Source organism: Apodemus sylvaticus, chromosome 17 (assembly GCF_947179515.1).
Source record: "Apodemus sylvaticus chromosome 17, mApoSyl1.1, whole genome shotgun sequence".
NCBI lineage: Eukaryota > Metazoa > Chordata > Mammalia > Rodentia > Muridae > Apodemus > Apodemus sylvaticus.
In genome coordinates, this window is record NC_067488.1 from 56,652,828 (window position 1) to 56,677,716 (window position 24,889).

Below are 24,889 nucleotides of genomic sequence, written 5' to 3' on the forward strand. Positions count from 1 at the left end.
CAGGGTGGCTCCTGCTCAACTTCAGCCTGTCCAAGAAGATCCTCCAGCCATGGATACATTCATCCTACAACCTGATGAGCCTGGCCCCGGATGGGCTGCAGGTGTCCCTGGGAGTGAAGTTAAGCCCCTGCTATGGAAGACTACCTCACACAGGGCCACAGGCGGCTCACGCTCTCCTGTTACACGTGACTAAACCCGTTTTAGCGAAACAGCATATTGTTTTCAGCAACTGATGTGATTATTTGTGTGGTCGTTTATTTGAAACCTGCATCATTCCCCAAACCACATACCCAGGGCACTCCTAAGTGTAACCAAACTTTAGAACATCCCCTGAATTGCTTCCAGTGAGATACTGAGCCCAAGGCCTGCTTTCAACATCTTTTAGTTGTGCTTTTAATAGAGGTGATCATTAAACTATAAGAGACCACAGCGAGAGCTTCCTTGTCCCTCTAGCCCATCAGATGAAACAAAGTCCTGCACAAAACATTTCTATTAACAAATGTAGTAATGGTGGCCTGTGTCTCCACAGACCATGTGCTGTCATTTTTGGGTGGCAGATCTTGGCAATTTCAATGCCTTTGTAAGATTTTTAGCCTCTCCACAGGTGAGATCTAGACTAACTCAAGAAATCCCATCCCTGCCAGCTCCAGCTTCAATGCCCTGGGTCTTCATTGCACCCAAGGGTTTCTCTCTCGCTCTGATGATCCTGCCAGAATGAAGCCTCCTTGGATGGCTCCTGAGTCTCTCCAACATAGAGTTCCCATGGCTACCTGCCTACACGTCCAGAGGTGTAAGGCTATGGGGCAACGCCAGAGGGCTCTGCGGCTCGGGGACGCAGGACGCAGGACGCAGGACGCAGGACGCAGGACGCAGGACGCAGGACGCAGGACGCAGGACGCAGGACGCAGGACGCAGGACGCAGGACGCAGGACGCAGGACGCAGGACGCAGGACGCAGGACGCAGGACGCAGGACGCAGGACGCACTTACCCCCACACCATTGCCTGGAAGGTGTTAGGTTGTAGGGAAGTACCCCAGGACACCACTCTGGGGGGTGGGAAGCACAGTCTGAGGTGCATGACTGTCAGAGCTGGCTCGGGGTCCTCAGGCCTGCAAGGAGGCTGGGGGCAGTCTAGTCCTCAGGCTCTTGGGCACCCAGGCACCGCAGGGAGCCAAGAAAGATCTAAGAATGGAGTTGGGGCTTGTGGGCTGGACCTAGGTCCAGGACCGACCAAAGGGGAAAAGCGGCGGGGGTGTGGGGGTGTGGGGGGGGCTCTGGTTGGTCCCGTGGCTTGTCAGCAGTTTGAGCTTGGACTTGGCTTGGTGGCGGTCCTGTCTGGGTTAGGAGTGCAGAGAGGCCTTCTACAGGAAGTTAGACAGGGGCTCTGTAGGCAAAGGCCTTCTCCATGGCTCCACATGGTGGATCCCAATGAAAAGAGGCAGTCCATGGTTTTAAGGCATTTATTGTCATTGCAGAAAGTAGATGAGTAAAACCTTACCCTACTTCTCAGGGTGGACTGAGATTAAATATCTTTTGCAGGGATGAGTGTTTGAGAAAGAGAGCTTATTGGGTAAGTCCTTCAAGTCTTTAGGTACCTCATTAAAATGGAGATCTGTTTTGAAGCTACATGACCACAGGTCATGTCCTTTACATGTGATGGGGGCTTGGCGTGTTGCCCTTGTGTGACTGAAGGCCACAAATCTATGGGGAGCTGTGTCTAGTGACAGGGGCCTGGTACCCGGAAACCAGGTAAAATGCCTTTCGTCCCTTCAGGATCAGGGGGTTTTGAACCTTAGCTCAACCAGGAACAAGGCTACCTTTCACGGTCCCAGAGAGAGGTGCCATGTCATTTTTATTTTTTATCTTTTTTTTTTTTTTTTTGGCCGGGTTTCTTAGGGGCTGGGAACTCCTAGAGGAAGGTGTTCATTTGCTTGCATATCATTTGCATACATTTATCCTCCATGCAGCATGCCTAGAATGCTCAGAAAATACTGAATGTGATAATGGAATCCAAGATTGCGCGCTTGCTCAATGGGGAAATGGGAGCCTCATCAACTCTAAACTACAAAGCTGAAGAAGTAGAGCTCACATGGAGCTGTCACCCAATGTACTCTCTCTGTACTCTGGGCAGAATGTAAATAGATCCAACGGGTCCTTTGTGTCAGAATAGTGTAAGTGACAGACTTCAAGATGCGACTCTCAGACTTCCACTGTCCATGACGATGCATCTATACAGAAATAAACATAGCAGACACCTGAGACGAAAGTGATTTTTCCCTAAGCCAAGAACACTGGAGCCACCAGGAGCTTGAAGATAACAGGAAAGGTCTTCTCTTGGAGTTGCTGGAGGCAGCACAGCCTGACCTTAACCACTCTTGGTCTCAAACCAGCCAGACAATGAGAGAGACATTATGTGATGCCCACAGTTCGTAGACTCCTCCATGAATCCTGACAGTCAGGAAGGAAGAGGCAGTGAGCAGTGTGGGAGCTCAGGCTAGAGGTGATAAGAAGGGATGGAGTGGGAGCAGTCTATAGATTTTAAGGTTCATTGGTCATGAAGTTGAGCTCTAGGCAGAGGGAGGATGGTCACAGCCAGGCCCTGCATGTGTTTGTAGAACATCTTTTGATGTGATCACAACAGAGGAAGAATCCCATACCTATTAACCTGCTGGTGTCAGACCAGTCTGAGCGAGTCAAGGTTTAAGGTCACTGTCAGTGGATCTGCTCAAGGCATGGCTGAGGTTTCAACCTTGATTTTCTGATGTATAAAATAAGTGGGCAGCTACTTGGCCTATGAACTGCCAGACTGTGACTGAACCCAGCATGCCCTTTGACTGTGGGAGACTGGTGAAGATCCAGGTCCAGCTCTGGATGTTGGTAACCTCTACTGTTAACTTTATTGGATTCAGCAACACCCAGAGAATTAGCTGAGCATAACTCCAAGTGTATTTCTAAGGACATTTCCAGGAAGGGTTCTGTCATGAGAGCTATCTGGCTAAGCACATGAGTTGATCCTTGATAGGTCGGGTGGAATACAAGAGGTAGAGCCTAGCTGGAGGAAGTAGGTCACTAGGTCACTGTGGACTTTGTTTTTCCCAGGATTCTTCTTGTGAGGATTCTTCCTGTGAGTAAAGTTTCATGGCTTTCTGTTCCCATAAAGATCCTCTTCTAGCATTCCATGCGCCTCTATAACTGAAGTCAGGATAACAAGAATGGACTATGCTTAGATGACAAAGAGGAGAAACTAATCAGAAATGACTAAGGAAGCAGTTCATCCTCATCTACAAAACAAGTTCAAAGCCATCCTAGGCTGGAAAAGCCTAGGGAAACAAAAAGGCCATAGTACAAAAGTAGAAAGGCACCTACAGCTCCAGGGCTGGCTCCCTGGGTCTGGAGACCGCTGAGTCACAACCAGAAAGTGATCTTGTTGGCAGTAGACTGGTAACCCCCACCACAGGACAACCAACAGCTCTGGAAAGCCCTAAATAGACAGTGGCTCTGGGTGATAAGTCCAGGAACCATCTTAAAGGTGAGAATATTCTTTTTTTTTAAAATCTTTTTCTTGTTTTGTTTTTTGTTTTTTTGTTTTTAGTTTTTTTTATTCGATATATTTTTTATTTACATTTCAAATGATTTCCCCTTTTCTAGCCCCCCACTCCCATAAGCCCCCTTCTCTCCCCCTGTCCTCCCACCCACCCCTTCCCACTTCCCTGTTCTGGTTTTGCCAAATACTGCTTCACTGAGTCTTTCCAAAACAAGGGGTCACAGGTGAGAATATTCTTAGAGACTGAACTAGTCTGAAGACCTCAAAACAAAGAGCCACTACAAATCAAAGAGACTGGGGACAGCAAACTGCTGTGTTGGGGTTGGATACACACCCAAGAAACCACCGAGAGAAGGGGAAAGAAGACATAGTTCCATAGGGAAGTTGGAACACCAGAGAGCTCAGGGGTGAAGGGTACAGAGAGCTTTGGTCCTACTCTCCGTGTGGAGGAACAAGCCTCATCACCCAAAGATCACCATGAAAACAGAAAGCCTGGAGTTCACAGTCTACCACTCACTTGGCTTCTGAAGTTGCTTCCCTGTTGCTCAGCATGAGAAATCAATCTCTTTATGTTTCCTGACTCCCAGTACATTTGGTGGGCATGCCTTGGTGTGAGCATGTCTCTCCCTTTAATAACTACACTGGGAACATTTAGAGCAAGTGCCTACAAGCTAGAAAGTTCAGTGCATGATTTGCAAAGGCTGGAAGAGTCTAAAGTGAACACAGCTTGAGCAATGGACCTTTGACCATCCTGGCCTCAGCCCACATATAGCACCATCCTGGCTGGTTTGTTTGGTGTTGTCACTATAGTGGTTTGTTTTCCTGCTCTGGTTGATATTTGGCATTGAAGTCCTGAGAGAAGATGTTCACTAATAAAAACTCAAACAAAAGTGTTAGAGCCATCCATCCTAGTGTGAAAATCACAACCTAGAGACACAAAGAGTATGAAAAAACAATGTGACAGAACACACCCAATGTTCACAGTTCTTCAATAGTCAAATCCAAAAATATAATTGTGGAAATGCTAGAAGAATAATCCAAAAGTTTGAGACCTCAAAGGGAATTCAAAAGAGAAGATGAATGAAGTAAAGGAAATAACTCAGGATCCCAGCAAAAGCAGTCTGAAACATAGATGAGAAATTCATTGAAATTTATGTTTCATTGAAACATAAATTCTGGAAGAATTGAACAAAAGCAAAAGAAAGCAGCAGTGTTGGAAATAAAATATAATAGATCAAATTTAAAGAAAATCATTGCAAACCACCACCAATAGACTATATCAAATAGAACTATCCGTTTTTCTGCAAACTACAAAATTTTATTTTTCATTACAGTTGAATAAAACTCCACCATGTTTATATACCACATCTAAAAAAATTCAGCCAGTTATGAGTATCTGGGTTGGTCTTATATCTCAGCTGTTGTAACTATTGGTACAAAATATAAATAGGAATGATTTTGATGCATGCTTCTGACTTAGATTCTTTCAGGTATGTGAAAAGAAAGAATATCAGACATGGAAGATGAGGTAAAGGAAATCATTTCAGTAAAGTGGGGAAAAGCAAGAGCACAAACTGCAAGAAATCTGGGACAAGAACAAGAGCCAAACCTAAGAATCTATGGAGTAAAGGGAACTGAGATATAGACTAAAAGCATAGAAAACCCATTCAATAAAACTGTAACAGAAAATTTCCCAGCTAGGGAACAATGCAAACATCAAAGCACAGAAAGAATTTATAATCCCAAATAGCTGGCAAAGATACTGCATGTGGTGCATAATGGTTAAAAATCTAAGACCAAGGGAAAAGAAAAACATAAACCAAGTTAAAAAAAAAAAGGGCAAAGATTATCCTTAGACTACACAATAGAATCCTAAAATCCAGGGAAGCATGCAGTGTGTCTTGTATAGGCTTTTTCTGAATTGCCAGCAGCATCTCCTTGAAGGGAGGCTTCTGAGATCCAAAGAGTAAACAACTCACAAGTCTCAGAAGCTGAGCAGATTCACAAATCAAGATTATATAGGAGTAAGGACTGCTAAGTCAGCAGAGACTACTGACTTGCAGGGTTCTCTGCAAGTCAATCTGAGAGTGCCAGGGACATAGCCATTGTACATTCCCACCCATGTTAGAGTGGCTTTTGGTGACCTGCCTTTGAACTGTCAATGTTCCTGTGACGAACTCTTCACTCACACTCCTCTAACTAACACCAGTAAACCCAATGGCTTGCCAAGAAGAACTTTGATGGAATCATCACTTTGGGCTGCTGCTGATTTGCTCTTTATAGACCTTTGTTCACTTCTCTCAAGGAAAATTCACATAGTAGAATGAGGCCTCAAGGCTGGAAAAGTGAGTGCCTGGAAACTGATGTTATCAAATTGCAAAGCTGTTTCTTAAATTAATGGATAAACAAAAGCCTTCTAAGGGGAACACAAATTAAAGCAACTTGTGATCACTGAGATCACTTAAGACTCACATTTCCCATGAATCTCAAATGAATTACACAGGAAGAAAGATAATCACAAAAACCTCTGGAAACAATGGATAAATGAGAACATGGAAAGAGTAAAGTATATCCAACTCTGTAAACCAGCAAATGCCTAAAATAATAAGGTATTTAAAAAAAGCATTATTTAAACCAACCAGGACCAAGACCAACAAAATTATAGAAATCAGTGAATACTTCTCTATAATAGCCTTAAACAGAAATAGTTATAATTCTCCAGTCAAAAGACACTGAAAAGCTGATCAGGTTTTAAAAAATGTTGTTTCTTGAAGGATGCATAGCTCATTGACAAAAATCGCCCACTGACAGACTGAATGGGTAGATAGCAATCTACCAAGGGAGGCAAATCCAGAACCAAGCAGGAGTAGCTATGCACCTGTCTAACAAAGCAGGCTTCAAGCAAATGTTTATCAGAAGTGCAGAAGTCACTTCATGTCAATAAAGGGACATTCCACCAAGGGGAAATAATGGTTATGAATACTCAGCAGTGAACATACACACTGACAAGTCCAATGTTATAAAACAAACATTCCTAGTTATGCTCAGACAGGTCCAGCTGTAATGATAGTGGTTAGGTTTAATGCCATGTTCTCACCAACAGATCATCCAGACAAAAATTTGATATGGAAACTTTGGAGTGAAATTGTACTCTGGGTAATTGGATTTCAAAGACTTCTCCTGAGCATTTTATCCAATGGCTGTGGAAAACACACATTTCTCAGAGACCCATCAAATTTTATCCAAAATGGATCCCAAATTTACACCATAAGTTAAGTCTTAATTATAAAGGAATTCAAAATAATTTCTCATATCTTGCCAGATTATAATTGCATAAAACTAAAAACCAGTAGGAAATATAGCTGCAGAAACTATCAGACCTGTGGAGATTAAATAATACACCCTTGAATGTTCAGTGGGGAAATAAAAGAATTGGGGAGGAAATTGAAAATTCTTAGGACCAAATAAAAATGAAAAAAAAAAACTTACCAGGACCTCTGGGATATGGAAAGGTATCATGAGGAAAGCTTCTAGGTGTGAGTGCTTACATTAAAATTTCAGAAAAGTTCAAACAAACCCAGATGCATCTCAGACTCTCACAGAAATAAGAACAAGCCAGACTCAAAATTAGCAGAAATAAATAATAAAAAACCACAGGGACAATTAGCTAAGTACAGACTAAACAAGCAATACAGAGAATCTATCTAAAGGAGTACTAACTCTGTGAAAAGATGAACAAATTGACAAATCCTTAGCCAAAGCTACCCCTTCCCCCCAAAAAGTTAGGGAGGAGTCAAATTAGTAAAATCAAAAATGAAAACCAAACAGATACGAATGAAATCCTGGGGATTATTCGGAAATCCTTCGAACCCTTATATCATAGTAAGCTAGAAAAATCTAGAGGTGGATGGATGAATTTTTAGACATGCATGAACTGCTAAGTTTGAACAAAGAGAATCTAACCAGTGAGTTCTGACTAATTTATCTATCACAAGCAGCATTACAGAAATAGTGATAGTCTTCAGATAAAGCGAATCTCAGGACTGGGTGGATTCACTGCCCAATTTTACCAGACTTCAACAGAGGCAACAGCAATGCTATTCAAACTATTCCACTAAAAAGAAACAGGAAGAGTGTTACCAAGGCAGCTAAAGGCTCTACCAGGAAGTTCCTGGACCTGATAAACACTCTCATCGGATCCAGAGTATAAAACTAATGAACAAAGGTCAAAAGCTTTTCTACATGCTAATAGTGAACATGATGAGAAAAAATTCAGGAGACCAAAGCTGACTCCAACATTCTTAAATCAGCCAAACCATCCATGGAAGTAAAATATTTCTGCGAGTAAAACTTAAAAATATGGAAGAAATTAAGGAAGACATTAGAAAATGGAAAGATGTCTAGTGTTTACCTATCAGGAGAGTAAGTTTGTGAAACTGGCTATTTTACCCAAAGCAAAATATATTGTCAGTGCAATAGCCACCCAATTCTAATGACATTCTTCACAGAAAAAGAAAAATCCAATTCTAAATTTCATAGTAAACACCAAAGGCCCATAAAGGCCAAGGCAATTCCTATCATCAACAGTAATGTGGAAGGCATCATAATACTTGACTTAATATACTACACAGCCATTGTAACAAAAGCAGCATGGCAGGAGGCAGAGGCAGGCAGGTTTATGAATTTGGGGCCAGCCTGCTCTATATAGTGAGTTCAATGTCAGTCATAGCTACATGCTGAGTCTCTGCCTCTAAAACAAAATAAAAAACAACAGTATGATACTAACCAATAGGGAAAAAATAGACGATACAGAATTAAATCCACATAGCTATGGGCATCTGGTATATTTTTAAAATATTTTAATTTTATGGAAAAGTATACAACTGGAAGCAATTTTTATAAAGTTGTTTTAAAATAATTTATAATTAATGCCCTTAGGCATCAGGCGATACTTTTTCTGACACTTAGATACTTACAAACATTAAACTTTCATATCCCAAGTCAAAAAGATGTGCAATTCTATGTTACTAAAACAGTTTATCTCACTTAATATGAAAGCTGATTTATTCTTGAAAATGAGAGTAATGTACACTTTAAAGAACATGAATTGATAAAAATTGTTGTCTCCATTAGCCAATTGTCTCAATACCTTTAAAAATGCACTTGAACAGGAAACAAAATTTAATGATGTCTATCTATACAATTGTACCTATATTTCTATAATCTTAATGATAAAATAATAATAATCATAATAAAGTTAAAACAGTTTACAATAAAATGAACTTCTGGAGGTATCACTAACCCTAATTTCAAGCTGTACTACAGACCAATACTACTAATAAAAACAGACAAGTTGATCAATGGAATCAAGTCAAAGACCCAGAAGTAAATCCATACACCTATGGACTCATGATTTTTGGCAAAGAAATAAAATTTATACAATTGAAAAAAGAAAGCATCTTCAACAAATGATGCTAGTCTAACTGAATGTTGGCATGTACAAGAATACAAATGGATCCACATCTATGACCCCGTATGAAACTCAAGTCCAAGTGGATCAAACACTTCAACATATAACCAGATGTACTAAAGCTGATAGAAAAGGAAGTGGGGAATAGCCTTGTTCACACTGGCACATTCCTGAAGTGAAGCCCAATAGCTTGGGCACAAGATCAACAATTAATAAATGGAACCTCATGAAACTGAAAAGCCTCTGTAAGACAAAGGAAAACAACAAAAGGACGAAACAGCAGGCAACAGAATGGGAAAAGATCTTCACCAACCCCGCATCTGACAGATCCTGATATCCAAAATATACAAAGAAATCAAGACACTAGACATCAACAAACCAAATAACCCAATTACATAACAGGGTACAGATCCAAACAGAATTATTGGCAGAGGAATCTTTAATGGCCAAGGGGCACTTAAAGAAATGTTCAACATCCTTAGTCATCAGGGAAATGCAAATAAAACGACTCTGAGATTCCATCTTATACCTGTCAGAATGGCTAACATCAACAACTCAAGCAACAGCTCATGCTGGAGAGGATGTGGAGCAAGGGGAGCACTCCCCTACTGCTGTTGGGAGTGTGAAGTTGTACAGCCCCTTTGGTAATCAATTTGGCATTTTCTCAGAAAACTGGCAATAGTTCTACCTTAAGACCCAGCTATTCTATTCCTGGGCATACACCCAAAAGAAGTTCCACCACACCCCAAGGGCACTTGCTCAATCAGCTTTATTAATAATAGTCAGAAACTGGATATAACCTAGATATCCCCCAACTGAAGAATGGATACAGAAAAGGTGGTACATTTACACAATGGAGTACCACTCAGCCATGAAAAACAATGACATCGTGAAATTTTCAGGCAAATGGATGGAACTGGAAAAGATCATCCTGAGTGAGGTACCCCAGCCCCAGAAAGACAAACATTGTATTACTCACTTATAAATAGACAGTTCACAGACCCAAACAAGCTATGAAACAAGGAGGGCTCAAGGTGAGATGTGTGAATCTCACTGAAAAGGGAAAATAGAATAGACATGTGGGTGGACTGTGGGGAGAGGGACTTAGTAGGGAGGGGGTGGGGATGGGAACAGAACGGATCAGGTGAGGGAGGAACAGGGAGAGAATACTGGGAGAGACAACTGGAACTGGGGGTGGGGGTGGGGTCATCTCTGGGACTACCTAGAAGCCCAGAGCAATGGAAATTCTCAGGAATCCATGAGAGTGACCCTAGCTAAGACTCCTAGCAATGGAGGATATGGAATCTGATCAAGTCATCTCCTGTAATCAGCAAGACTTTCAATGGAGGGACTGGGACACCAATCCAGCCACAAAACCTTTGACTTATGATTTGCCCCACCTACAAGATGTGCTGGGGTAAAAGTGGAGCAGAAATTGAGAGAGTGGCCAACTAGGAGCTGGTCTAGTGCCAGACCTATGCCATGAAAAGGAGCCCACTCCTGACACTGGTACTTATAACCTGCTGTACTTACAGACAGGAACCTAGCATGACAGTCATCAGACCCAGCAACTGATAGAAACAGATGCAGAGACCCACTGACAGACATTAGGCAGAGCTTGGGGAATCCTGTGGAAGGTGGGGGTGGGGAGGATTGTAGGAGCCAGGCGGGTCAAAGGTGTATCAATAAGACCTACAGAATGAGCTAACCTGGGCCTAAAGAAACTCACAGAGACTGAACCACCAACCAGAGAGCATGTTTGGGACGGACCTAGGCCCTCTGCCCATATGTTACAAGGGTTTTCGGTTGGGACTCCCCACAGCAGAAGAAGGGGCTGTCTCTGACTCTTGCCTGCCCTTGGGACCCTTTCTCCTAACTAGGCTGCCTCATCTATCCTCAATAGGAACAGAGGCACCTAGTCCTACTGCAACTTGATATGTCAAGGTTAGTTGATATCCATGGGAGGCCTCCTCCCCTTTTCTGAAGAGAAAGGAAGGATAGGCGGATGGGGACAGGGTTGGCAAGAAGTGTTGGGTAGGAGAGGAGGGAGGGGAAACTGCAGTCAGGATGTAAAGTAAATAATTAATTAAAATAATAATAGGAATAATAATAAAGACTTCTATCAAATTATAAAAGATCTCCCAACCTCTTATGTGTCAACTCTAGCAGAGTGTAGTAATGACTGATATTGCTGTCATTGTACAAAGGCTGATGGGTATTTTAGAGCCCTTTGTACATCTTTTCATATGAGCTGTTGCTGTATTTTCTCTATGCAGTGACATTAGTAATTCCCACCAGTTCATATATAACACAGAGACATGCAGTCTGCCTCCGTCTGATTTTTGGCAATGATATTAAAACGGAGCACCTCACAGAAACAACTTGACACGGAAAGACAACCCAGCATGTGCTGCAGAAGGCAGGGTCCCCACGCAGGAGAGTGAAGACTCTCTCGCCCTGAACAGAACCCAGTGCAAACGATCGGTGACTCGGGGTAAGGCCTGAAACCTTGAAAGAGCTGTGGAGAAACAGGGGAAACATTTCAAGACACAGGCAAAGGCCAGGCCTTTCTGAAAAGGCCTGTAACAGCAAGAGTTCACAAGAAAGGATTGCATCAGATATAAAGATTCTGCAGAGGAAGGTAAACTATCTGCAGAAGGGAGAGGCAGCACCTAGAGGGAAGAAAATGTGCACCCGCTGTACACCTGCAAGATATCACATCCAGTATTTCAGAGCTCAAAAAAGTTAACAGTCCAAGAAAGTTCAGTCAACAGTGGACAAATGAACTGAATACAGTGACACCACATATACCACACACAGACACACACACACCAAACCACAAACACACACACACACCACACACACACACATACCACACATACACACATACCACACACCACACACATACACACACCAAACCACAAACACACACATACCACACACACACACACACACACATACCATACATACACACATACCACACACCACACTCATACACACATACTACACCACACATACATCACACATATATACACACCACACACACCACACCATACCACACACACATACACACCACACACACACACCACATACACTACACCACACACCACAAACAAAACCACATACACTACACCACACAACACACACACAACACATACACTATACCACACAACACACACACAGCACATATACACACAACACACATATACACACACACCACATACACACACACCACACACATACACATGCACCACACACACCCCACACCACACATATAACACACACATACACACCACACACATACACCACACACATACACACACACACACACACACACACACACACCACCTTTCTTGGGGGAAAGTCAAATTAAAATTACCCTGAGATTCTACATCAAATCAAATCAAAATGCCTACAGCCAGTCAAAGAAGGCACAGCAAGAGAGACTCTAATCCAGCGCTGGACAAAGATACACCTGTGATCCCACTGTTGGCATCAATATGGAGTTTCCTTAAAAACTAAGAACAGAACTATTGAAAGAACCAGCTGTACCTCTCCTGGAAATACACTCCCAAGGGAACGTAAGTCAGCACACCATAGAGAGACCTGCATGCCTGTGGTGAGCAAAGCACTGATTGTGACAGCCAACGTATGGAACCATCCCAGGAGTTTGTTAACTGAAGGATGTTGGACACAGACATAGCTGAATATTATCCGTCCAATAAAAATACCAATCTGTAATACAATCTTTATACCAAGATTCAAGGAGTATTACAGAGTAGTGGCTGAAGAGAGTCCAAGAGGCAGAGACAGGACCTCTTCTGTGAGATAGTGCCAGGGGAGCTGCACCCATGACATCTCAACACTACAGCTGATTAAATGACAGCACCAGCTGACATGCCAACGTGGAATGGGGAATCTCACGAGGTCTCACCTATAGATGAGAAACTCCTGGCACTTACTGGTTGCTGAGAGAAGAATCGGTTTCCTTCCGGGATGAGTCCTCAGATAGGACAGAGTTCCTAGTTAGTCAGCAGTCCTGAATACATATACACACAAGCATCATTAAAGAGACTCGGTAATTTCTATGTATATGTGCTTGTGTGTGTGTGTGTGTGTGTGTGTGTGTGTGTGCAACAATAATAATTAAAGAGGAATCATGAGTTTGAGATGGAATGGAATGGAGGAGTTTCCGAGTGAAAGAGAGGGGTGGAAATTATATCAGTGCAGTTCTCATGATTGAAATTCTCAAAATTAAAAACAACAATAATAATTTAATTTAAAAATAACGAAATTATATCGTTGTTCTGGCTAGTCTTATGTCAACTTGCCTCAAGCTAGTTATCTGAAAGAGGGAACTTCCATTGAGAAAATGCCTCCATGAGATCCAGCTGTAGGGCATTTTTTAAAATTAGTGATTGGTGGGGATGACTCAGACCAGTGTGGGTGGGGCCATCCCTGGGCTGATTGTCCTGGGTTCTATAAGAAAGCAAGCTGAGCAAGCCAAGTGGAGCAAGTCAGTAAACAGCACCCTCCTCAGCCTCTGCATCAGTTCCTGCCTCCAGATTCCTGCCCTGTTTGAGTTCCTGAACTGACTTCCTTCAATGGTGTGAACCAAGTAAACCTTTTCCTCTCCAACTTGCTTTTAATCGCGATGTTTCATCACAACAATACAAAAACCCAACTGAGACAGTCATTCACAGGGAGATGGGAGGGAGGAAGGATAAAGGAAGGCTATGAAGAGAGGAAGAGGAAGGGAGGAGAGAGCTACTTGTGGGATATCCTGACCTTCTGAGGTGCAAGACACTCCAAGTACACTGTTGTCTGTAGAATTGAAGGTCTTGGGCAAATGCTAGGCATAGGGTGTGGAGCTACGACTGGCAGCTGCTTCAGGATTGTTGCTGTAACTGGCCTGAGTGGACATTAATTACAAATTTCAGTATTTGTATGGGAGGAAACGTACAAGGGTGCACTTCAGTCGCCCCTGACTAAATCACTGAAGGAGGGCTGCTCTACGGTTGCTGTAAATGAATACATTTTCAACATTTTTTTTTCTCTTGGAGGTAATTTTCATGGCTGGTTTAACTTGTAAGGATGATAGAAAATATTAATAAAACATTTGATGTCTAAGTTTTGGGCAGAAGTTTAATAAATGGGATGGGCATATTTCACTTCTGATCGCATGGCTGAAATTGTTTGGACAGGGATTGTTGGAGGAGAGGAAATCTTCCAGGGAGGCCCCTGCTCTAGTGGTTCTGGTGTCCTTCAACATGTCTGCATCCACTGGGAGGGTAAAGCCCCTCCTCAGGCAGGCCCTTCCCAACTGAGTTGCCTGTGGAGAGTGGGGGTGTCAGTCATGAAGGTGACCCAGACAAGAGGAGTCACCTGGGTACTGTCTTCACCAGAAGGGACTACAGTAATTGGGTACAATACTAAGCATGCTTGCCAGCGTGCACAAACATATGCATGCACACATAATACACATACACACATGTGCACCCATACATACACACATACATGTATGCACATTCCATCATGCATGCAGTTCCTTTGATGTTTTGTCCACAAGGCAACCTGTCTCTCAAGCTTTGACACAATGAGCAAGACTGTGGTGCCCTTGACCCAACTTTCCTTAGCCTGGGGCAGTTCCAGTCTAGTCAAGGTGTCCTTCCTGGCTGTTGAGTTATGCAATATCTCATCACTGACCTGGAGGGCTTGTTGATTTTTAGGTAAGGGACCTTCCAAAAATTCAGTTACCCATGTTGCTATGCATGCAAGCAGGAAGGTCCATTTTGTTTTCCACAGGCTGACACTTGGGAAACCCAGAGCCTCCTCGTCGGCTCTTGAAGCAGGTGGGTCCCTGTAGGTGATGAACAAATTGGGTGTGTCTAGTCCTTCAACGTCAAGGTAAAGGAGTGCTTTCTTTCCTCCACACAAATGATGGAGTTGTAACAGTGTTTTAGCCTTGCGTAGCTCAGACACATGAAGTGATTTTTCCAGGGCAGTTTCATTGGTTTGAAAAGCACCTGGCCATATTCTGAACATGAATTTCAGTATACTTACGCTCCACTCTATTTAAATAATCAGATTTTGGAGTGCAATGTTGAGACATCATAATTTACAAAGCATCTTTAATTATTTGAAAAAAATTACATGTTGGTGTGTATGTTTTCATTAAAACTTATACCCATGTAGGAATATGTGGAAATGGTATGGGTACCATGATCTCACACTTTTTGCCTGTATTTTTTGCCTACAGAATTGGGGGTCCAGTCACAACACTCTGAGGGAGCTCCTGGGGCTAAGCGTCTGCCCTCATCCTCCCTTTACAACAACCTGCAGCCTTCAGCAGAAATTCTCTCCCCTCCCACTCCTGCTGAGGCATGTGGGGTACAGGGGTATGGTATGTATGGTATGCTGCTCTGCAGGTGGATGAAGTCTGACAAAGCCAGGGGTAAGCACCTGCCTGTGCTGAGGAAACACCTGCAAGGTGCATCCTTGATGGAGGGCTGAGTGGGCCGTGCCCAGGATGCTAGAAGTCTAGAAAGAGCTTTCCACCCAAAACATTCTTATGACCATGAGACCCTAAAGTGGGGCCAGGGTGGGTTTGCTGGTATACCCCATCTGCACAGCAGTTCCCCTCCTCAGAGGCCTGCTTCCTGCTTTCGGATGCTAGGTGACCCAATGTGCCCTGAGGTATTGGCAGAGGAGGTAGGGGACAGCCACCAGTAGACTCCTGCTCTCAGGCCCCTCAAGATCTGTGTCCATAGAAGGCTGCTCTCGCTTCCACTGGCAGATTGAAACACTGATATTTAGTCCCTAACATTGGCCTTTGGGTCCCTTACAGACAGTAACCGTCATCATATTTGCCCTTCCCATGTGCTCTGATATCCTGTGAGTCAGTCTGAATACAGGGCTAAAGGGGGAAGGGGGAGCCGGAGGGGAAGCTGGTGATGATGTTGATAGGGTTAAGAGAGACATGTGTGTATGAGGAGCAGACACAGCCATATGAGTGGCTTCACACAGCACTCCAGACTGTGCTGCTGGGTGGTGTGTTTATAAGTGTGGGGTGTCTGAAGCAAGTCAAGGTATTCCCCCTGTCAAGTAAGTAGCCAATCATAGGCTCCAAATGACATCTATTATATAGGCAATGATTCAGGGCAAATACTTAGAAGATAATTTCCCGATTGCTTCAGTGTGTCGCTTAGCTCCCTTCAGTGAATCTTTGAGTGAAAGAATGTGGGCACAAGTGAGTATATAGTAGGTGAATGTATGAATGAACAAACAAATGGATGAATGAATAGCTGGATGGATGAATGAATGAATGAATGCATGAATAAACAAATGAACAGACAAACCAATGGATGGATAGATAGATGAATTAATTGATTAATTAATTAATTGGCACATGAGTGGCTGCAAGGTGTTGTGCTAGGTGTGGTCATGCAGATCCAGGTTGGATCTTCAAAAAAAATGAAGGATCAGGATCCCAGGGATTATATGTCCTTGTACCCCACTGGCTTTCTTGCGCACATCCAGAAAGTTCCCCATTGAGTTGTTCCCCAAGGGACTACAGATATAGGAGGCTCATGTTGCCCAATGGGTCAGGGCTAGGGAGTTCTGAATCTGATGCACATAGGTTGGAGTGGCAGATGGACAGTACCTGGAGACCCTGTTTCTAACATGTGGGGCTTTGGAGGTGTGTCTGAGGCTGAAAGTCCCAGGGTCTTCCCATACAAGAAGGCATATTTGGACCCAAACACTTGTCTGGGAAGTGGCCCTGCCACACCCTGTTGGAATGGCTGCCGATGGCATGTCTGCTTTCTGGTGGGCAGCATGGAAGTTATCTCGGAAGTGCTCAGTCTAGTTCTAGAGAGTTCCTGATGCTGGAGTATCTACACCATACATAGGGTGTGGCTACCCAGGGTCTTCTGCCCATGGTAAGAGAATCAGGAACCAGAGGCAACCACAGCCTACTGCAAACCAAGACTTCCTAGGAGAAGACCTGAGCAAAGATGTAGCAACTCAGGCTCCTCAAGTCCTGCTGTTACCACACGGAGGCAGTGTCAAAGTGCAGCCTCCCCCCAGGCAGAGCAAGGCTCTATTTTTTCCCTTTTGAAAATAATCCTGCTTTGTTCAAAAATTGCCTGACTCAAGAAAGAGACTTTAATTTGACTTTCTTGTTTTGCTTTGTCAATTATTTTTGTATTTAATTCATACAGTAGTTTGGCTTAATGGTCGCAGAAAAGCTATAAACCCAGGGGATTTATACCTAATTAAGTAATATGATAATGAGAAATATTGAGGTCAACCACTATTTTCAGCAATGGCTGCATCCTGGGAGGGATCCGAGGCTTCATGGGGCCAGAAGCCTGGGGCGGGGCAGACTGCTGAATAGACAGCTCCCCAGGGCGGAGGCAAAATATTGCTTTGGGGATCGCTGGAAGGTTAGAGTGAGCTCTGCCCTCCTCTATGGTCCAAATCCTAGAAATATTCTGTTCTTATATATCACCATCTCCCCACTCCCCTGGACTGTTGCTGTGGGGACTTTTAAGGCAGAGGCACAAGGGAGCTCCCCAAAGCTCAAACCTGGGAATCAGCAGCCTGCTTCCTCTTCTTTCCTACCTCCCCTGAGAGCCTTGGGGAGCTGAGCCCAGGCACTCTCCAGAAGCTTGGTGGGGGGGGGGATTCATTTAAATCAGCTGATTGCTGGTGAAAGGTCTCATCAAAGATTAAATAAGCATAATTTAACTGAGGGAATGATAATAGATTTAGTTAAGAAGAGGAAAAAAGGGAAAATTGAATTAGAATGCATATTTGAGGGAAAATTGGAGTTTAATATAATTACACTTAGAGATGAGACAGATCACAATTATGCTTCAGAGGTGGAATTTTTAATTGTATTATTTAAAACCAAGCCCGGGTTGCTGCCTTACACCAGGTCAGGAGAAGGGCTGGGCCAGAGGTGATACAACCCTCTCCTGTTTCCATATGGGGATCCCTAGGAGCAACCTCTGTCCCCTGTTCATCCTCTGACCCTCGACAGCTTTCAGTCTGAGCACCTGAGCCCACAGGGGAATGGCTTGGGCTTTCTAGTGGTTCCGACGTTAAGGACTGAAGCCTGGCCAGGAGGACAGAACGCTGGCTGACATACACACTCCTCGATTAGATTATCTTCAGTCCTGATGTGATCACATGGGCAGAAATGAACTCACTGCAGCACAGACCTCAATTCTACCAAATCAAGTTTCCCAGATGGTGTGTTCACCTTCCAGACTGCCTGGCCTAGTTCAGGAATTAGCCACATGCTCTCTACAGGGCAGGGATAAGCCTAGGTATCTGGGGGCACAGGCAAAGATCCCTGTGGACCCATTGAGGGGGCATCTGAAACACCAACAACAACGGTGAGTGTGTGCACAGTGGAGCTCTTGGTTTGCACAGGCTCATCCTGGCTTTCCCTGACATCACCACTTTGGGACGAGTGGGTGGAGTCTATGTACCTTGGATGTGTGCCTCTCATACCTCAGATGCTCAGCCCAGTCACTGTTGAGTAAAACCATCTTAATCCATGTACTGGAGGTGAGCACCTCAACTCACACTTTTAACTGGATTAATCATTCCACAGAAGCTACAGAGTGTAGTGGCCAGCAGAGTGGCCCTGATACACTATTGACTCCTGTCCTTACAAAGAGTAGACATCTAGATGTAGGGACACACTGGTGCCCAGGAAAGAACAGTCTCCAGGAAGCAGAGAAGAGGACAGTACTGCCCCCACAGAGCACCAAGAAGGAGCATCCTTACCACCTACTGAGGCCTGACTCAGACCTGCATCTCAAAGAGCAATGAAGAATGTAGTTAGTTCTAGCCAGCAGGGTGAAGAAGGCTACAGAGAGTCCAGCTAATAGAGTCTCTCTCTCTCTCTCTCTCTCTCTCTCTCTCTCTCTCTCTCTCTCTCTCTCTCTCTCTCTCTCTCTCTCTCTCTCCTCCTTCCCTTCCTCCCTCCCTCCCTCTCCATTCCTGATGCAAGATGTGGGAGCAGGCAGCACCATTACCATCACCAACACTACTGCTACACTGTCATTGCCATTATCATCATTAATACCATCACTGCTGCCATTGCCATCATTAACACTGTTACCTACTCCTCCTTGTCCTCTTCTTCCTCATCACCCTCCCTATCATCATCATCACCACCACCACCATCACAGGGCTGGCTCAGCAAGCTCAGAAGCACCTTTCTAATTCCTCACAGAGCTGCACCACCTCTCAGTCTAGCAACCTAAACGTGCTCAGGTGTCTCTCTAGGTCTTGAAGTCTGGGCTGTGGACAGAGTTTCTGGGGACTCCGAGGGAATCAAGGCCCCTCTCTGTGTCTTTTGCAGTGCTGCACTCCCTGAGTCTAGCTATCATGCTTTCTGAGCCATGGGGCTCTGTGGCTAGTTTCCTGGGTTCTGCTCCATTGAACTGCCAGTCAAGTCAGCCCACCTATCTGCAGAGGAAAGCTCGGAAGACCACCTTGCTTGTCGGAGACACGCCCTGGCGTACGGTGTTTCTGTGCTGATGAAGTCCTATGTGGGCAGTGTTGGGAAAAGCACAGACATAGAGTTAGATGGGACATACCTGATAGAATGCCCGTGGGCATCACATAATTAATAATTCAGTATTTTCTCCTCACTTCCTACCCCACCCAGTGATTCCTCACCTCCAGAGGCTTCAAGCTATCTCCAGCCTCACCTCTGGGTGGGGAGCTGGTTGTGAAGGTAAGTGCCGAAATTTGATGTTTCCAATGCAGAGTCAAGTGCTGCTTACAGAATATGTGCCCCTCTCCTATCTCCTCCACAGAGGAAGTGTTTGCTGGGCTAAAATGCAGCCATGTGCTGTGCTGGGCCATCCCTTGTCTGGAAGCAATAGGCTTGAGCCCTGGGGAAACAACCCAGACTAAGGTCCACCAGGCCTGTGTCTAGGAACTGAGGAGTGCAATGGTGACAGGCCATGTTCTGCCTCCTGAGGGTGAGAGGGCATTCTTCCCGAGCTGAACATCAGCTCAGACCTGCTGTCCACTTTCTCCAGCCTATCCTAGGTGAGTGTAAAGTGGTTAGGGACTGGGGGCCTGTGCCAATGAGTTTAGCTCTGGGCACGGGCTTTATTTGGCTAATTAGTCTACGGTTTTTAAGAGTGCAGAATGGAAGTTCCCGTCTCAGGAGAGCTGCCGAGGCCTCAGGCCCACATGTCAGGGTACTGTAAATCTTCAGGGAAATTCTCCGAATGTAATTTTCTTCTCATGATTTTATTCCCGAGACTGACTTGGTGTATTAATAAGTTGGCTCAGAAGGAATTAACCATAAATAGCAGTTGGTCTGAATACCATGGGGACATGTTCCAGCTCAGTAGAGAAGGACACTGAGATGACAGAGAGACAGGCAGCAGACAGTCCTGGGGGCTGGACTTTCAACAGAAATGACTGCACTTCTTCCCACCAATAAGTGCAGATGATGACCAGAAAGAACAGCTCGGAGACTGGGGTCAGGGGAGGGGTGGAGGGTGCACAAGCTCACTTTTCTCAGGACTGGGGAGTCAGGAGGCTTACTTAAGCTAGGATGGCATTCCTCTTTAAAGTCAGCCAGGCCAGCATGCATCCTCTGATTTCAGCCTGGTAGCCCAGACAGTAAGGTTACTCTCTGACCTTCCATCCCACTGACCAGCCAAGGTGTCCAGTCTGCTTCCTGTTGCATTGATAAACACTATACCAAAGGCAACTTGGGGAGGGAAGGGCTGATTTCCTGTTATAACCCTTAAGTCACACATGCTCCATCATTAAAGGCAGTCACAGCAGGAGCCCAGAGACAGAGCTAAAGCAGAGAGCTTGGGGAAGGCTGCTTTATTGGCTTGCTTCCCATGGCTTGCTCAGTTGCTTTCTTATACAACTCAGAACTAGCAGTCCAGGGGTGGCACTGTCCCAAGTGGGTTGGGCTCTCCCCTCTCAATCATTAATCAAGAAAAAGCACCAGGGGCAAACTCATGGGCCACTCTGATGGGGACATTTCTTCAGCTGAGGTTCCCTCTTCTGAGATGACTTTTGATTGTGTCAAGTTGACAAAAACCAACCAGCAAAGCTTCAAAATCCACTTACGGTTCCTTCCATTGTGGTGACCCCAGACAAGCTGCCCTTTCTCTTCTAGCCCAAACCTCTAGCCACTTTCTGCTCCCTACTCCCTTCTACACCCTTTCCTCAGACCTCGCCCTGTTCCAGGTAAGCTGTTCAGCATGCTTCCTTTGTCAGTGTTCTACGATACTTTGATATCTTCTTATTATATATCATATGTCATATATATCATATATTATTAGTAATATTAATATTAATATTGGATGGAGAGAGACTGTTGTCCCTCTGCTGAGTTAATTTCTGGAGAGAGTCATAATGCCTGTGCACCTGATGCTCTCACAGAAACAAGTCCAGTCCATCCCGTTATCTTCCCACTAATTTACCAGACAAGGTCTCTTGCCATTGGCCACTGAGGCCAAAGACCCAACATTTGGAGATTATCCTGGAATTCAAAGACCCCATATCACTCCAATCATTCCACCCTAAACCTGCTCAGATTTTCCTTGTCTAATCCCTCACAGAAAAGGCCATGGTTCTGAGGACTAGTATGCTCATTTGAAGAGAGATTTGAAGGAAACCTTTTGGGAGTGAGTACAGGAGTGGTGTTCACATACATCTCCATAAGAGAACCAATCAAATAATAATATGTTCCATTTGTTGCTTCAGACCACTGCATTTAGGGAAGCATTAGCTACGGGCATGGTAGTGCTCACCTAAAATTCCCACCTTTGAAAAGTAAGAGAGTCTTGAAGGTTTGAGACCACCCTAGTTTATAGAAGTGAGTTCACAGAAATGAGAGCATCAAAATATAGAGATTCTGTTTTAAAAATAAAAGCAAAAGAAAGAACTGAGAGAAAGAGTAGAGAATGAAGGAGAAAAGGGAAGGGAATGAAGGAAAGGGGTAAAGGAATGGGAAAGGAAAGAAGAGAAAGAGACAGGAAGGAAAGAAGGAAGGAAGGAAGGAAGGAAGGAAGGAAGGAAGGAAGGAAGGAAGGAAGGAAGGAAGGAAAGAGAAGGGAAAGGAAGGAGGGAGGGAGGCAAGAAGAGAGGGAGGGAAGATGGAAGAAAGGAAAGGATGGAGAGAAGATAGATGGAAGGAAGGAAAGAAGGAAGGGAGGGAAGACAGAAGGAATGAAGAAAAGAAGGAAGGGAGGGAGAGAGGAAGGGAGAAAGAATAGAGGCAGAGAGGGAGAGAAGAAGGAAGGGAAGGAGGGATAGATAAAATAAAATGTCATATCTACTCAAAACTCTCATAATTTGTGTTACCCATTCTTTTTTCTGTCTCAAACCCAAGACCTGCTGTGCTGTCAGTGATCCCACTGACTTCACACTGCCTCAGTGATGGTTTAATTGGCGCCCTTTTCTATCCTTGGCTTCCTCCTTCTTCATATAGACTTTAGAATCGCCAAGTAGCATGGAAAGCACTGTGGGATTTGGTTGCAATCATCTTAATAAATACAGAGAGTTCTAATCTACAAACATTAGTTCTCTCTATTTCTTTAGCCTCCTTTTTATATCTGTTTCCTATTTCTTATTTCCCCCTTAAATTATGTGCATTTTGTTTGTCTTACCCATGGCCAGGTAGAGTGTTTTGTAAACATCCCAAGATGAGAAAGGGGATACAGGGCAGCAGTGGGCATCAAAGAGGTGGGATTCTGTGTGGTCTGTATGGACTTGTGTTTCAGAGTATACAGATTTGTTTGTTTATTTTTTCTCTAAGAATTCTGCTTTTCTACTAAGCATAATTAAATGTAACACAAACACTAACAGTGGAAAAATGGAGACAGTTGTGCAATTACACAGAGGAACCGTCCAAAGAATGGAAAGACAGAATTCTTCTCTACCAATGTCAATCTTCTTAGCACACCTGCACTGTTTTTTTCTATTTCAGATTTCATTCTGTTACAAGTGGTGCTGAGGAATAACAAGGACTCTGTACATAGATTTTGAAACCACACAGCTATTTTTGATTCTGTTTCTAGTTCTAATTGTTTCTGGGTTTGATAGGGTGTTCTACTCTATTGTTACTGGTGGGTTTAACAGTAGCTAGGATCTTTCTCTCTTCAAGGCCAAATTCAAGAGGCTCCTAAGCAAACCTGGGTTGTTCTCGATAGAACTAAAAATGTCATCCACAGTCTCATCTTTATTTGAAATAGCTGTAAGATGTCTTTGATTGACACAAAGTTTGCTAAGTGTTTCATCATTTGTGTGCTGAATTTTATCATAGGCTTAACCACATGAATGAAGAAAACTTACACTTTTAGTATTTTGATCATCACAGGATGTCAAAACGTTTTTAATTAGTAAAATCATTCTCAGCAATTTTTGAGCTTTATTTATCTTGACTTTTTTTCAAGTTGTATTCATTTCTTCTTCTTTTTTTCTGGGTTTTAAATAGTGTAATAAGTTTTCCTCATTTCATTTGGCCCTGTGTATTAATTTTTTCTCTCCTCCCATTCTTTTTTCTTGTTTGTTTTTAGAATAGAGTTTATTCTCTATTCAATTGGAGGGGAGTTGAGAGGGTAGTAGAGACAGAGAAAGGCAGAGAGAGAGATAGAGAGAGTAGAGAAGTAGAGGCTGGCCATGAATACTCGAGAGAGGTGGGGGAGGGGAATGTGGAGAGAGGGGGAACAGGAGGGAGAGACAGAGCTAGAGCAAGAAGTCAAGAGAGCCTCTCCTCCCATTCTTGTCCCATCCCTCCCATATATCCTCCCTAGAACCATCTCGTTATCTCGTTTCCTTCCACTCTCAAGTTGATAGCTCCTTTTCCTTTGATTATCATTTATGTATGTATGTATGTATGTATGTATGCATGCATGCATGCATGCATGCATGCATGTATTTCTGTGCATGCACAGATATACATACACACAACTTGCTGAGTCCCTTTTGGTTGTTGTTTGTTGGTAAATGGTTCAAAGCTGATCAATCATTCTGTAATGAACAACCAGTAATGGGACTTGCCCCTGGGAGAGGCTAATTCTCCCTCTAGACATCAGTTGCCTATAGTTCTTTGTCTGTGAGTGGGTTTATATGAAAATTTCTCCCTCTCAGGTTAACATGCCCATTGATATTGCTATCATTTCAAGAGTTGCTTAGACAGCAGTTTCTAGGAAAGACTGCTTAGCAGCGAGCTTCCTGATATCCCAAGTCTTGCAATCTTTCAGCCTTCTACGATGTTCCTTGAGCCATATGCAGGTGCTGTGATAAAGATGTATCTATTCATTTCTTCTAATTAACTAGTGTAGCCTATTTATTTTCTTATTAGTCTTTTCATTTTAATTAAAATATGCATGTAATAAACCTCATATTGACTGAATGGACTTTACTGGTTTATACTCCTGCCTTTAAAAGGGAAGTTGTTTTAACTATGTCTTAGAGTTCAGCACAAATAAACTCCCATGAGCTGGTTTGTATATGAATTTTTGAATGGCCAAATACTCTTGTCTCAGCTGTAGTCACATATCCCAACATTGGGACTTGTCCTAGAAATTGTCATTAGGTGAGTGCATCCTTGTGGGACTATCACAGCCTGTCCTTGCCTATACCTGTCATATGTCCCTTTCTGTCCTTGTCTGTGAGGATACATTTACTGAAAGTCCTCCCTTTCTTCACAAAGGTCTGTCATTTTTTTCTGTCTTTCTCTCTGAAGCTTTTAAGCTTGTTTCTGTTTCTCCTGACTTTGAAGATCGATACTGACGTGCTAGTTTTTCTGTATTCTTCCAGTGTGTGCTTCAAGCTCTGTTCTGGGCGCTATCTGTCTGTGCTTCTGC